The 16,816-nt window shown below is 39.1% G+C and overlaps 1 pseudogene; it reads right to left on the bottom strand.

The window, feature by feature from the left end:
* Positions 1–846: 846 nt before the first annotated feature.
* Positions 847–8,366, bottom strand: LOC118006764 (annotated as a pseudogene).
* Between the last annotated feature and the right edge of the window lie 8,450 nt (positions 8,367–16,816).

The raw sequence follows: 16,816 nt of genomic DNA, 5'->3' as shown, positions 1-16,816 counted from the left end.
AAAGAAATGTCTTTATTTAAAAGGCATAAAATGGGGGGTTGCCTTTTCTGGTCTTACATTTGGTTTTGAATAGTTTGGTATAACTTTTTTTTTTTAAAGATTTTATTTATTTGACAGAGAGAGACACAGCAAGAGAGGGAACACAAGCAGGGGGAGTGGGAGAGGGAGAAGCAGGCTTCCCGTTGAGCAGGGAACCCCGATGCAGGGGCTCGATCCCAGGATCCTGGGATCATGACCTGAGCCAAAGGCAGATGCTTAACAACTGAGCCACCCAGGCGCCCCTGAATAGTTTGGTATAACTTTTAAATGAGCTGGATAAACTGTCATGTTTTTCAGTTGAAAAAGAAACTCAGAGCTATTTGAATATTTGCTTTTGTTCACTTAAACAAGGATTTTTTGACACTTATTTCTTCTTTTTTATTTTGTTTCTCTCTTCTATCTTGCACCAATGGTTTTTGTTCCTGTAATATGCTTGAAGGGCAGGAGAGAGACAGAGGAAGGAAAGTAGGGTGGGGAAGTGGAAAATGGAGGGAGAAAGGGGGAGAGGGATGGGCAGAAGGAAAAGATTTATAGGTTTTCCTCTCAAAGATTCTGATTCAGTGGACTGAATTGGATGGTACTGTAAAACTGAATTTGGAGACATTTCCAGAATTGATGGTGATGTGCAACTAGGTTTGAGAACCATCATCTAAGGGATAAGGTAATGTGTTGACAAACAAATGAACACACAATCACAAAAAAATCATCTGTGAGTCTAGTGTAAGCCAGTGACCAACTATTAGGATATTAGTAATGCCTATCGTTGGAACTGCATCAGCAAATGTCTGTTCTGGTTCTGTCTCTGGATCACATTTTACTGCTCTCCCCTTGGGTCACCTGTAAATCAAACACCAGTAAATTTTCTGAGTTGACCCATGTTCAAAAAACTGACCATTTCCTTGAAAAGATGTTGACATCTTAATTTCAGAGTTCCTCAATGGTTTTATTTGAAATTAGAACAATTTTGAGAGTAAGAACTTCCAAATTCTATTTCTATTGATTAATTTCTCCTCTGTATTAATTAGATTATAGGCTTATAATTTCAATGGTATACATGAAAGAACTATATTAACAAGTGTTGCTTGTAAGAAAGAGCAAATTGTCGAGGCTGGAAAATTATGGGCGGTAATGGCAGAAAGAATCTCTCCTAAGGGGGGAAAAACAAAACCCTGAAAATTGGAAGCTCGTGTCCATTCACCTTATTCTCACAACAAGAATCACCTGGAATATTGTTCCAAATTATTCCATAACAAAAGTTTAAAGATAAGAAATGTCTAAGAAAAATAACTACATAAAATCTGAAGTCATAAAAAATTTCTAAGTCAATGCTGACTTGAATACAATATAGAAGTGTTAAAGGAGAACACTGTATATCCAGAGTCCTGATTTTTAAACCAAATTAACTACAATTGGTTGCAGTGTTAAAATTGTACTTTCTTGCATTGGCTATATTTTGAGACACCTTTATTTTCAGTGGTTTAAAATTATTTTCCAGTAAAATACTTTAACAAATCAACCACTGCTTCACTAACATGCAGTTTTCAAACTACAGTGCATTTTTTGTTTTGCCTTTTTTTAGTATAGAGTTTGATTTGAGAATGAGAGGGATTGAAATAAGCTCAGGTTCGAACCTAGACTGGGAAAATTAGAGTTAAATGGAACAGTCACTGTTATTTGACAGGATTCTGTGGTTATTCTAACAACACTAGTCAGTTCACATCCAAAAAGTTCTGGTAACTTATAAGTTGTATGTATAGTTCCATATTTGAAAAAGTAATACACATTACATTTTGCTTTTTCATAAAGAATTTGTACTTCCAGTCAAATATTTCTGACTTTTCCAACCACATTTTTGGGGATACAGACTTAACTAAAAATTTTGTCATATATATGAGTTTGAAATAATATATCTGAGTATATATGTTATGTACATACCTATATAGGTGTGTATGTATATCTAGATATCTGCATCTAGTTATACAGATGTGTGTGCGTATGTGTGTGTGTGTGAGATTTAAAATGAAGTTATGTATTTTAAGGACATATCATATGCTTCCATTCCAAGAGGGCACTACTATTTTGTTAACTGAGAATCTCTGAATAGTCTTTCCCGCAAACAAAATAGGCAAAATACTTTTAAAGTGTTTTATATGACCAATGGGAGATGTTATATAGAGAACAATAAATAATACTAAAAGCTGTGTTCTAATAGTATGAAATCACTATAATATAGTACAATGTTGATGAAATTCAAATTTTAGAAAAACTTGGCTCTTGGTGTCAAGTACACAATACCCCTGAGTGCAGAGATGCTAAGTGAGTCTAGTACTCATTCTACTGGAAATGTATACAAAGTTAGTGGAATAGCTGAAATCATGGAAGAAAGTGAATTCCACCTAGGTCATTCTTTAGTAATTAACTGGCAAGGGTTTATCTTCTCTTCCACTCTTCTCTTCCTTTGTGTATAGATGTTACCTTTTCTTCCTGTTTATAAACTTGAGTGGATTACAGAGCAGTGAAACTGAAGGCCAGGTGTCTAGAATTTCAGTTCCTTGAGGAGCAATATCTGATCTCACATCCTCCACTTCAAAGGGAATGGCTTTGTTGAAATACGAAACACAGGTAGTGTTGGGTCACCAGTGGGCATAATCAGTTATTTGAAAGTACTCTAGAGATTGCCAAATATTATCGCTTTTAAAGTAAGCTGGGCTGGGGTGCCTGGCTGGCTCAGTTGGTGGAGCATGCGACTCTGGATCTTGAGGTTGTTTGAGCCCCATGTTGGGTAGAGAGATGACTTAAAAAATAAAATCTTGAAAAATAAATAAATGGAGTGAGATAGGGGCTAATTAAAAATTTTTTTGCTATATATTCATAGGACAATTTCTGACAATATTCTAAAGTAAAATGTTTGCTTAACTTTAAATATGTTATCTTTACAGTTTCTAAAGTTTTATTATGTTATATAATCTTTATTGAAAACAAAATATTTTGTAAAGAAACGACAGTATTTTTTATAGATAATACACATAATAATTGTAAACTGAAGATGAATTTTTGCCCTGCCAACCTATGAGGAATTTAGTCTTCCAAAATGCATTTATTTTCAGTTTTAGAGAAAAAGTTGAATAAGTACATGAATGTGTGTGTGCATGCATGTGCGTGCACGTGTCTGTATCTGGATCCAAAATGTCTGTTTTTTTAGTACTCCCCTATATGTGACATGAATCATTCATCAGTATATTTAACTCTATTCATGAGTAACTTTTTTTTTTTTAAAGATTTTATTTATTTATTTGAGAGAGAGAATGAGAGATAGCACCAGAGGGAAGAGGGTCAGAGGGAGAAGCAGACCTCCTGCTGAGCAGGGAGCCCAATGCGGGACTTGATCCAGGGACTCCAGGATCATGACCTGAGCCGAAGGCAGTCACTTAACCAACTGAGCCACCCAGGCGCCCATGAGTAACTTTTGAGGGTAACTTAATATGTTTCTTTAAGATTTCTTGACTCATGTATTCAGGAAAATAATTAAATATTGAGATATAATATGTATTTATTATATGTACATTATAATCTCTTAAATGTGATAGATTACCATCAAATAATCTCCATTAATAAAAGCTGGGTGAAAGAATGCTTCACCTTTTAAATCAATACTTACACTGAAAATGACATAGAAGGAAGAAAGGGGAACCCTTAGATCCTTTTCCTTTCAGTTCTTTTTTACTCACCAATAAGTAGAAGGTAGAGTGTTGGTGGAATGTGCATGTACCAAGAAGCAAAATAAAAACAACAAAGTTACTTTTGTGCAATATTTTCACTTACTTGGTAAGAACCCAAAACATGTATGTATAAATGATGACATATGAATTGTGTAATTTCAGTGACTCTGCATATGAATTACATATTCTTATATTTGCATCTAATCTGGTATTGAACAATATAAAGATGAATGGTAAAATTCTTTCTAATAATTAACATTTTTTTTCCTCTACTTAGAGAAATATAAAAGAGGTCAAGAGAAAGACTAGAGAAGAAAGGTAAAAAGCTTTATAGTTTAGTACTTGTAACAGAACGTCTTCCTGCTCTTTGAACAGGGACTTCACACTTACATTCTGCACTGGGTCCTGCATATTATGGAGCTATCTCTGCCCAGTTTATGGAGGCCCTGGAGAGAATATCACCGGGGCATAGAGATCGCGACACTGTCTTCCAAGTGCAGCAGTCAGTGTTTTGACCATCCTACGTGATTCCACTATGGTGACAAACCTTTCCAGATACTCTTTGCTGGTGTGTTGGGGCACGCTCACTCAGACTCACCATTGCCCTGACCTGCCCTGTTTATTTGCTTCAACACCAAAGGGACCAGCATTTCTAAAATGTTTTTTCAAAGCATCCTAAGACAGTAGAGCTCTTCTCCTTTGGCTAAGGGGCCTGGCTGGGCTACAAACAGATGGAGAATGTAGTTTGTCCCCTCAAAGGTCTGGAAGATGCTGAGACTCTGGAAGAACTTGTTGTACACCTGAGTCTCCAAGGGCCCCCTGATCTGAATGAACTTGCTTTTCAGGCTGTCTCTATGCCATTGACTTTGCTGATGGCTCTATCTGTCCTTTTTATTTCTGGTCCATGCAGAAATTCATTGCAGAAGCTATGAACTGAGATCTTTATTATTTGGATACATACAAAGAAAGCTGAGAAAATGCAGTAAACTCTACTTTCTTAACCAGATTTTTAAGACTAATCCTAATCCATTTATATATTGTCCCAAAAGCATCCCATGCCACTTTTTTTTAAAGTGAGGTCTTTATCTTTCATACTGATTTATTGGTGCTCTTTTATTTTTATTTTTTTATTCAATTGTTTCTATTTTTTTGAATTTTAATAATTTATTTAAGCTAACATTTGTCTAAAAGCAGTATTTCAATGCTTAATCAAGTATAAAAAATATTTTTTAAAATTTAAATTCAATTAATTAATATATAATGTATTATCGGTTTCAGAGGTAGAGGTCAGTGAGTCATCAGTCTTATATAACACCCAGTGCTCATTACATCACATGCCCTCCTTAATGTCCATCACCCAGGTACCCCCTCCCCCCACCCCTCCCCCCTCCAGCAAACCTCAGTTTGTTTCCAATGATTAAGAGTCTCTTATGGTTTGTCTCCCTCTCTGATTTTGTCTTGTTTTATTTTTTCCTCTCTTCCCCTATGATCCTCTGTTTTGTTTCTTAAATTCCACATACCAGTGAAATCATATGATAATTGTCTTTCTCTGATTGACTTATTTCACTTAGCATAATACCCTCTAGTTCATCCCACATTGTTGCAAATGACAAGATTTCAATTTTTTGATGGCTATGTAATATTCCATTATATATATACCACATCTTCTCTATCCATTCATCTGTCAGTGGACATCTTGGCTCTTTCCACAGTTTGGCTATTGTGGACATTGCTGCTATAAACATCGGGGTGCACATATCCTTCGGATCACTACATTTGTGGCTCGGAGCTGAGCAGTGGGGTAAATACCCGGTAGTCCAACTACTGGGTCGTAGGGTAGCTCTATTTTCAACTTTTTGAGGAACTGCCATACTGTTTTCCAGAGTGGCTGCACCAGCTTGCATTCCCACTAACAATGTAAGAGGGTACCTCTTTCTCCACATCCTCGCCAACATCTCTCATTTCCTGACTTGTTAATTTTAGCCATTCTGACTGGTGGTATCTTATTGTGGTTTTGATTTGTATTTCCCTGATGCCAAGTGATGTTGAGCACTTTTTCATGTATGTGTTGGCCATTTGGATGTCTTCTTTGGAGAAATGTCTGTTCGTGTCTTCTGCCCATTTCTTGATTGGATCATTTGTTCTTTGGGTGTTGAGTTTGATAAGTTCTTTATAGATTTTGGATGCTACCTCTTTATCTGGTAGATCATTTGCAAATATCTTCTCCCATTCTGTCGGTTGTCTTTTGGTTTTGTCAACTGTTTCCTTTCTGTGCAAAAGCTTTTTATCTTGATGAGGTCCCAACAGTTCATTTTTGTCTTTGTTTCCCTTGCCTTTGTAGACGTGTCTAGCAAGAAGTTGCTACGGCCAAGGTCACAGAGGTTCTGCCTGTGTTCTCTAGGATTTTGATGGATTCTTGTCTCACATTTAGGTCTTTCATCCATTTTGAGTCTATTTTTGTGTATCATGTAAGGAAATGGTACTGTTTCATTGTTCTGCATGTGTCTGTCCAATTTTCCCAACATATTGGTGCTCTTTTAATATTAAGGATATTAACTCTTTATAGATGATACACTGTACATATTTTCTCCTAATCTGTATTTTGTTTTTATTTTATGTTGTCTTTCATCATGTATAAATTTTCTTTAAAATTTTATACAGTAGTCAACAGTGTCAGTCTTTTCTCTATTTCTAACGTCCTTTTCTATCCCTAAAATAATTTGTAAATCCTTCTATAGCTTTTACACAATTTTATAGTTTTATCTTTAGAACTCTGATGAGTTTGGAATTTATCAGTTAATATGATGTGTGTGATAGGGATCTAAATATATCTATCAAAATGTATAACACATTAGCCTCTAATTTATTGGATTATCTTTCTCTTCTTCACTATTCTGAAATATCGTATATATATTCTCACGCACAGGTGTGTCTCCTTTTGTCTCTCTATTCTTCACTAAACTATTTGTCTTTTCCTCTACTAATATCACACTCTTTTCTAAATATGGTTCTCCAGTTTTCCTTGAGCTATTTTTATTGTTTTGTTTTGCCAAAATTAACCAGAGTCTGGCTTATTCTGTTGTTTTAAATTAAGTACCATGATTATTACATGAAAATGTGGGGCCAAATGTGATAAAACAAGAACTTAAATAAGAGAAATAAATATTAGAAAGGGAGAAACAAAAGAAAAATCACCATTAGTTGCAATTTGTGTGATTTTTCTACATAGAAAATCCTGGAAAGTCAATAAAAAATTATTAAAAGGAACAAAATAATTTAGTAAGGTGACCAGTTAGAAGATAATATATATGACAATACTTTTTTTTTTTTTTGGAAAAGCAAACTGGTTTTTATTCTAAACAGTGCAAGGGCGGGGTGCGGTGTGGAAGGGGGCTCTCCTGTATCACAATGTGACTCTCAGCAGACAGAGCTGAGGCTTGGATGGACGACTCACCACAGGCCAAGCCTCTTGTCACCTGAGGGTTTGCCTGTGCTGCGGAGAACTGGGGCCCTTGGGGGGGTAGGGGGGCAACCCCTCTCCTGAGTCACATCCATGCCCACCTCCCCCCCAACCCCCCCACCCCCCCAGCCAGCAGTGACACACAGCACCCTCCCTGCGGCCTGTGGCTGCCAATACCACCACAGCTTGCTCTGCGGGGAGCCCATGTGTTCCAGCTGCTGCAGCTGCAGACAGGAGACAGTGGACTTAGGCAGCCATAGTGGCCTCAGGACGCTGTGCTGGCCCCTCACGAGTGAGGCCTGGATCCCCTCCTGCAGCACCTACTCATCTAAGCCCAAGCCAGCCTCCCCTCAGAGGAACCCTCGCAGATCTGCTACCCAGACCCCAGGCCTGGAGGGAGCTGGGCTGAGCCTTCGCTGTGGGACCGGAGGCCATGTAAGGAAGTCCAGGGGCAAGAGGCCTCGCTCCAGCAGGATGGGGAATAGGCAGGCAGCTCAGCCAGGCCGCCTGGGGTAGGAAGGAGTTGGAGTGGCCAGTGCCCTGCCAGGGCCCTGCACAAGATGCCCTCCATCAGTGCTTACAGCTTCAGCTCAGAGAGCTCCAGCCACCGGAAGGCCCCAGCTGTGTAGGCCAGGCCAGCCAGGAGGCTGCAGAAGAGCTGCAGGAGGGGTGGCTCGGAGCTGAGCAGTGGTGTCAAGGCGAGGAGCAGCTACGGTAGGTAGCAGCCACAGTGATAGTACTCCCTGCGGAGGTCTAGGCTGGTAACCCCGCCCTGCCAGCATGGCCGGGGGCGGACAGGCATGGAGCCGTAGCCCCCAGCTGCACTGGAGACCCTGAGTCCCGCAGCCAGGGGGAGCAGGGCAGAGGCAAGCAGGAACTGCAATGTGCCCAGGTAGCACTCCTGCTACCAGCCCAGTGTGGGCAGGAGCATCAGGCTCAGGAGCAGGCCAGGTCGGGCCATGTAGCCCTGGGCATGGGTTGGCAGCCAGTGAGCCTGTCAAGGGTCCAGCGGCAGCTCTGAGGCCTGGGTGAGGCTGGGGCCAGTCCCCACCAGTCACAGGTTGCTCAGCAGCAGCATCAGGATGGAGGAGGCAAGAGGCAGCGCTGGGGACAGTAGGGGTGGGGGGGGGGGATGCTCTGGCATGCATAGAGTGGCTGAAGGTGTCAAGGGTGGTCTTGGGGCTGTGTGCTTACTGAGAAGCCCGGAGGACTGAATGAGAACACAAGGATAGGGAAGATTCTTCTGAGTGATAGAGAGATTTTTTTTTTTTAATTTATAGAAATAACAAAATACAAACGTTTATTTTAAAATACCTTTAACAAGACAAAAACAAAAAATTTTTAATTTTTAATTTATAGAAAATTTTTTACTTTATAGAAATTTTTTAATTTATAGAATAAAAACATATTTTAAATTTATAGAAATAACAAAGTACAAATGTTTATTTTAAAATACCTTTAACAAAGACAAGAACAAAAAAATGTTATGAATTATATACTCACGGATATATTTATTTATTTTAAAGATTTATTTATTCATTTGAGAGAGAGAGATAGTGTGAGTGGGGGGAGGGGCAGAGGGAGAGAATTCTCAAACAGACTCCCCACTGAGCAGGTTGCCCGATGTGGAGCTCCATCCCAGGATCATGACCCGAACTGAAATCAAAAGTTGGTCGTTTAACTGACTGAGCCACCCAGGTGCCCCCTTATGAGTATATTTAACTAAAATCATGTAAAACTTACATGAAGCAAAAGTTAAAATTTCTCAAGACTCAGTAAAATGGAGATAATGAAATAGAGAGGACTCACCATTACAAAGATGTCAACCCTCCCCAAATTAATCTATAAATCCACTGCAATTTCTATTTAAATTCTACTTTTCTAAGTAACTGATCATGAGAGGTTGATTCAAAAGAATCTGTTAAGTACAAAAACTTTTAGTAAACTAGGAATAAAATAAACTTCCTTTGTATAATTATGTGTATCTACCAAAAAGTATATGTTCAGGTATATATGACCAGCCCAAAGGTCCCCCAAGACATTTAAGATAATCTTCAAGTGGTGGTGCCTGGCTAGTTCAGTCAGTGGAGTGTGTGACTCTTAATCTTGTGGTTGTAGGTTAGAGCCCCATGTTGGCTGTAAAAATTGCTTAAAAATAAAATCTTAAAAATAAATACTCCTCAAGTGAAGTTGAAAGTCAGAAAAGTCTCATATCTCTGCTCAGAGTGATTAAAATAAACTTTTTTTTTAAAGATTTTATTTATTTATTTGACACAGAGAGAGAGACAGCGAGAGAGGGAACACAAGCAGGGGGAGTGGGGGAGGGAGAAGCAGGCTTCCTGGTGAGCAGGGAGCCCAATGCGGGGCTCCATCCCAGGACCCTGGGATCATGACCTGAGCTGAAGGCAGATGCTTAACGACTGAGCCACCCAGGCGCCTCTTAAAATAAACTTTTAATCCCCACAATCTTGGACAAGAATAAACAGCTAAAGATCACCCAACACCCAAGGAAAAGATTTCATATGGAAAAAGAAACCAACAAAAATTATATTTAACAGCAGAATACTGTAGGATTTCTAATTAAAGAAAATAAATCACACTTTCCTCGCTACTATTCAGTATGTTTTGATGAGTATGAGATTTTTTTGGTAATTTTTTCTCATCCTAGGATCTCCTTTCCTGTTCCCACATTTCCCCCTTTACTTTGATTTACTCTCTTTTTTTTTTTTTTTTAAAGATTTTATTTATTCATTTGAGACACAAAGATACACAGAGAAAGAGAGCATGAGCAGGGAGAGAGGCAGAGGGAGAAGGAGAAGCAGGCTCCCCGCTGAGCCAGGAGCCTGATTTGGGGCTTGATCCCAGGACCCTGGGATCATGACCTGAGCCAAAGGCAGACACTTAACTATCTGAGCCACCCAGGCACCCCTTTTCTCTCTCTCTCTCTCTCTCTTTTTTTTTTTTTTGATTTACTCTCTTGATTTGGAGGAGGACTTTCTTCAGTAGCTTGCTGAGAAAAAGTATGGATGGGAGATAAATTTTTTGAGATAGTTCATACTTTAACATGTTTTTATTCTGTCCTCATATTTAGTTGACATTTCAACAGAGCCTACAACTCTAGGTTGGAAACATTTCCCTGCAGAATTTTGGAAGTGTTTCTCTTCCATTAAGAATGTCAAAGCCATTCTATTTTTTGCCAAGTTCTATATCCCCTTCTATGGAATCTACAGGATTTTCTCCTTATCCACAGTGTTCTGAAATTCCACAGTGATGTGCCTTGATATGAGTCTATTTTCATCCAACTGGGAATTTGGTGGAAACCTTCAGCTTGCATTTCCTTCAGTTTTAGTTAATTTTTGAATTATTTCATTGTTGATTTCCTCCATTTTCTTTGTTCTATCTTTCTATTATTTGGATATTAGGCCTCCTGGACTAATCATATAATATTATCTTTTTTCTCTTCTTACAGCCATCTCTTTGTCCTTCTGCTTTACTTTCTGTGAGGTTTTCCTCAACTTTATTTTCCCAAACTTTTTCATTTCTTTAATCATGTTTTAAAATCTGATCTTTTTTCCCCTTAAATATTCTTTCTCATAATAGCTTGTTCTTTTTTCATAGATGCAATATCATCTCTTAATCTAAGGATTTCTATGGTCATTTTCTATTGAAATTTCTTATCGTTGTATAGTTTTTACTAAGTTATGTTTCTTCTGTTCTGGTTTCTCTTTCCATATTAAATCTTTTTCTTGGGTGTTTGGTGATTTTTTGTTATTTATAAGACTGTAGGGATTAAAAGTTTATTTTCATCATTCTGAGCAAATATATGGGACTTTTCTGATTTTCAGATTCATTTGAAGATTATCTTAAATCTTGGGGACCCTTGGCTTGGTCACATACACCTGAGAGTAAAGATAACAGCCAATTAGTAAAAAGATACAGGCTCCAGTTATGGATTGAATAAGTCATGGGACTAAAAGTTACAAGCATAAGGAATATAGTCAGTGTATTATAATAGCTTTATGGTGACAGATGGCAGCTACATTTCTTGTGAGCACAGCATAATGTAGAGAGTTGTGAAATCACTATGTTGTACACCTGAAACTAATGTAACAGCGTGTATCAGCTATAGTTAAATTTAAAAAAAAATTTAAAAAGAAAAGAAAAAAAAAGCGTTCTTAGCATCTAGCATTCAGTGTGTTTGTGGACACTGACCTTCCTATTTTCAGTAAAGTACCCATGCAGCCAGCTATACAGAGACAGAACGAACTTGTACAGTCGCACGGAGTCCCAATCAGGGCCGGACACCTGGTTTAATTCTCTATGGAGTCATCTTAAAATTAGTAATTTTTGAACAATGGATTTGCATTTTAGTTTTGCTCTGAGCCCCACAAATTAGGTGTCTAGTCCTGAGTACTCACACCCTCAAGTCTGCAGATCCAAGACTAAAGACCCTTAGTTTTCCTCTCTTCAGTTTTCTCCGAGGGTGGCAAAAGATTCTTTGCCTAACAACGTACAAGTCAGGTGGGGGTCCAAGGATCTGTTTCTAAATTAAATTTTACACAATTCTCTTTATTCTAGCACTGCTTTTCACCCTTCCTTCCTCTCCCTCAAAAAGTAAGAGTGCCTAAATCTAGGTTTGCATGGGCACCAAGGTCACAGTATGTTGGCAGCTGATTTTTCTCTACCACTTCTATATGTGTTGGCCACAAAATCCATCAAAAAGGCTGTTCTTTATGAACAGTGAGATAGGGTCCTTCCCCTGAATGCTAAACTACATAGTGTGTCCAGTAGAGTACTCTGGTGCTAGCATGCCCCTTCATGGTATTGTGGGTATATAAGGGGAGGTATTGGACACTTGTGCCTTTCTTTCTGGTGATCACATCCATTATAAGTTTTGCCAATAAAATCTGTTCCTTAATTCATTAGAGTGACTTGGTAGCATTTATTCCAAGCTCCAATGCACAAGGCACAGCTTGCAAATTGGATGCATTTTGCACAAAATTACCTCAAGAAAAAAAATACCACTATTGTGCAATCTATAACAATAGTAGTAATAACAACAAAATCACTACAACAAAAATCCACATATTTTGTTTTATGGTTTGCAATACTGCCAAGACATTTATTTTTATCTTTACAACATTGGCAGATATGTACTATTTCCCTGTTTTATAGGAAAGGAAACTGAACTTTGGAGTGGCGATTATTTCTAAATTCACAAAAAGATTAAATGGTAGTGCTGTGACTCAAAACCACGGCCTTCAAATATTCTTTTAACCAGTATGAATCAGCAAGCTTGTCTCATCCACACACACAGGTTTCTCTTTTTCACATACATCTCCATTTTTGCTAATTTTCTACACTGAGAAGAACTAAACCTTCTGCGTTTCCCTTTTGGTCAAAAGTTCCTTAACAAACAAAACCTACGTTTATTAGCTAATCACTCTCCTGAGCAACCATTAATCTTCCAGAATGCATACAAAGCTGCTTTGTATCAGAACCCAAACCCAGAGTTACTACTTATTGATATCGCCCATCTTCAAAAAGACATTTATAGAACACATAACATGTTGTTGATTCTAAAATAGAGTATGCCTTCTCTGCATATTTTATTCTAAAATAAAAGATGGCTGAAAATGACAGGAAGATAAATCATAATTATTACTATAAATTTACGTAATAATTTTACATTTGTAGAGATTAACATTTATATTAACATAAATTTCAAACATAAAAAAGAGAAAGCAGAAAATACTAGAAGAAAACATAGGATGACTTTATTTTTTTTCTTAAAACAATGAAGGCTTTTTTAAGAAGACTTTTTAAACAGACAAAAGCCATTTTTTAAAAAGACTGGTTAGGGGTGCCTGAGTGGCTCAGTCATTAAGTGTCTGCCTTTGGCTCAGGTCATGATCCCAGGGTCCTGGGATCGAGCCCCACATCGGGCTCCCTGCTTGGTGGGAAGCCTGCTTCTCCCACAAATAATTTTTGGTGATAATGTCACAAGACAAAAGGCATACTGGGAAAAGTTATTACCAAAAACTAAATAGATAGTGACAAATGATGGAAGCAGGTTTGGATTCTCCTGAGGCTTCTGTCCTCACATGGCCTTTTCTGTGTGTGTGTGCGTGCGCGCGTGCTTCCTTTGGTGTCTCTTCCTCCTTTTTTTTTTTTTTTTAAATGTAGGCTCCATGCCCAGCGTGGAGCCCAACACGGGGCTTGAACTCATGACCCTGATATCAAGACCTGAGCTGAGTTCAAGAGTCGGATACTTAACCAACTGAGATACCCAGGTGCCCCTCTTCTTCTTATAAGGGTACATATTGGATTAGGTCCAAGAGTAGTCATATTAGATCCTGTGCCTACCCATATGACCTCATTTAACCTTAATTACCTCTTTACAGGCTTATCTCCAAATACAGTTACAATCTAAGCTACTGAGGGTTAGAGCTTCAATGTATGCATTGGGTGGGTGCGGGGGATACAATTCAGTCTATTACACCTTTGATCTGGCAATGGCATCCTTTTCCCTCCCTATCAACTTATTTCTGGTGCCAAGTGACCATAGGGTATCAGCATTTGGTCTCTGATTCTTGACCTTTATGTCAGGATGCCCAGAGAGTCGATTTAGTCACAGGGCTAGTTGAGTCACACAGCAAAAAGTCTGTAGACCTTTTAAGCCATTTCTGACTGGTGGCTATAAGCAATAACTTGGCCCTATACCTATATCAAAGGGACTGTAAAACACAAAACTATATTATAATAAATCCCTATGAAATGTATCCTTAACTCCACTTCCTCTTAGCAGGATCCCCAAAAACGTTCACAGCATGCCATCTGACATGTGGGAAAGTGAGATGCAAGAGCAGTTGGAGTAGAAATAAATGGTCATATTAAATAATTCCAGTTAAAATGTTTACTTTAGCAAATTTTACAAAGACATATGTTAAATGAACATACTACTAGTTCCTGTCCCAGAGCCTTAGAATGTGCATCTGTACCAGTCAGGGATCCAACTTCCCCTCCTAATGAGATGGGCCTCTTTCTGTGTTGAATGGGGTACCTGCATTTGAAGTGAGTACATGGTGTATTAAGTTGGGGAGCATCTGCTTTTGTTTTAAAGAATAAGTATGAAGAAAGGTTGCCTGTCATAGTGGGGAGGACTGGAGTGGATATTCTTGCCATATTTTGAAAACCCTTTGATATTTGGGGAGATTTTCACATTACGAATCCTGCCTTTTCCCTTCGAGGTCAGAACTCAATCACTCAGCCTCTCTTGAGGCTAGCAGTCAGGCATGCTCTCTAGCCTTGGACGCTCCCAGCGGGGTGAGGTGGGGTGGGGGGGGTTGGGGTGGGGGACGGCCTTGCCTGAGGCTCCAAGAAGAGACTCAAAAATCTAGCACCTGGCTGCTGCTCTTTGGCCTTTCCCCATATCATCTCACTGTTTCTGTCTCTATGTGGTTTGGGTTTCTCATGGCATGTTGATCTCAAGGTAGTCCTACTTCTTTCCTGGCAGCTGTCTTGTAAGAACAAGGAGGAAGGAAGTGGATGCTCTTGTGGTTTGGTTCAGGAAACTCACAATGTTACTGTTGCAATATTCGATAGGTCAGAGAGGTAGGTCACAGAGACCACCCAGCTCGAAGAGAGGAGCCACAGGGCCCTCTTTCCCCTTCATGATAAGGACAGTGTCAATGTATTTGTGGCCATATTTAACTCGTCATGCAAGGAGAGGTCAATTTGGACTAGAAAGGTCAGAAAAAGCCATACAAGGAAGGTATCATATAAGCTGGTTTTAAAGAATACAGAACATTTGAAACAATGAAGTGAAGTTGGGATAAGGACAAAAATACTAAATATCTAAAAATAAAACAGTTAATGGGGAGAACACGTTCAAAATGCTTAGCAAACCAAGAATTATGGTTCTTTCTCAATTTATTTTGCTGCAACAACAAAAGCGACAGTGGGAATTAGCCTCAGCTTGGGCAAGTCACTTTTCCCTAATTCATGAACACGTTGATTCAACTGAGATGATTTTTCTTTAAATGAGGTCAACTTACTTGAAGTAAAGTCAATCTGAGCTTATAGGACCAACTGGGGAAGGTCAGTCAGTGTTCAGCTTGTTTGGAGAAGTGCTCATTGTTAAAACTCAGAAGGTACAGACAAATGATTGTAGTTAATCCTGACACAGGATGAAGGGCAGCAAGACAGGGGTATGATTTAGCAACCATTGATCAGAGAATATGGGTTTAGCAAGTCTGGTTATGGTCCTAAGAGAGTCATGATGTAAAATGTTAATCTTACAGGGTCTCTTATAAGGCTTTGTTCAGAAAGGGTTAATCATCATAACCATAATTTTCTCACTGAGAAGAGGCTTTCCTGAGATTTGTAGTTCATAGATAAACAGTTTTCTAGATGAGTGTGTGTGTCCATGTACATACTTCTTGCAGTACATGCAACCTGTTCTGAACCCAGTGCCTGACACTTGGCGGATACTTAGTATTAATTAGATATTACTATGCTTAATGAATTGTATTACTCATATTCTCTTAACAACAATTTAAAAATCTACATCCCTCTGAAATTTCCCCTATATAATATTAAACCGGAAACAGGCATATTTTAGTAATGGCTACCAATTAAAAATTAACCATTCCTCTGTGAAGTGAGCATAGCTCTTGTTTAGCACTTCGGTTTTCAAAATTTGTGTCTGACATTTTCTTTCAATTTTATTTTCTTTTTAAGATTTTATTTATTTGAAAAGAGAGTGAGTGAGAGAGAGCACAAGCGGGGCATGGTGGGGAGGGGGCGAGGGGAGGTAACAGAGGAAGAGGGAGAAGCAGACTCCGCTGCTAAGCAGAGAGCCCTACGCAGGGCTGGATCCAAGGACCGCTGGATCCAAGGACCGCGGGATCATGACCTGAGCAGAAAGCAGCTGCTTAACCAAAATGAGCCACTCAGGCTTTTCTTTTCTTTTCTTTTTTTTTGACACTGATATGTAATGAATTTATGAATATCAAACCTGGCATTCTAGAAACAAAGGAAGAGAGTACAAGACTTAGGAGAAATGCTTTAAAAAAATCTTTTAATGTGTTATAACACCCTGGAGAATCATCAGATCTTACTGCTCTTTTATGTTAGAACATAGATTTCTCCTCCCCTCTCCGATAGCTTTTAGTTTTATTTGGTCGGGAGCACTGAAAATTCCAAGCTACAGCCTTGCGTGGTAGGAGACAGCATTATTTTAAACAGTGTTCGAGTTTGAAGGTCAACAGGCTTGTGCCGTTTACACAGTTATCTACTTTGGGTAGTTTTTGTTTCTTGACCTCTAGGTGGCTCCTTAAAAGCTGTGAGGCTAAGCAAACAATAGGAAAAGAAAACAGACACTGTGGGGCCTTGGGACTCCGAAGCCTTAATCTAGAGAGAACCGGTTAAGCCTTCAGAGACTGGAGGGGAAGGTGTGTGCGTTTGGTACGGAGAGCGGAGAAAGAGCCGTCCAGGATTCAGGGCAGCCGGATAGCGCCTTCCACCTGCGCAAGCATAAATCTCCTTAGTAACCCCGGGATGTCCCGGGGCGGGGGGGGGGGGGGGGGGGGGGGGG

This window comes from Mirounga leonina, unplaced genomic scaffold (assembly GCF_011800145.1).
Source record: "Mirounga leonina isolate KUSES-001 unplaced genomic scaffold, KU_Mleo_1.0 Mir_99, whole genome shotgun sequence".
NCBI lineage: Eukaryota > Metazoa > Chordata > Mammalia > Carnivora > Phocidae > Mirounga > Mirounga leonina.
Note: the sequence above shows the minus strand (reverse complement) of the source record. Positions and strands in the feature narration are given on the sequence as shown.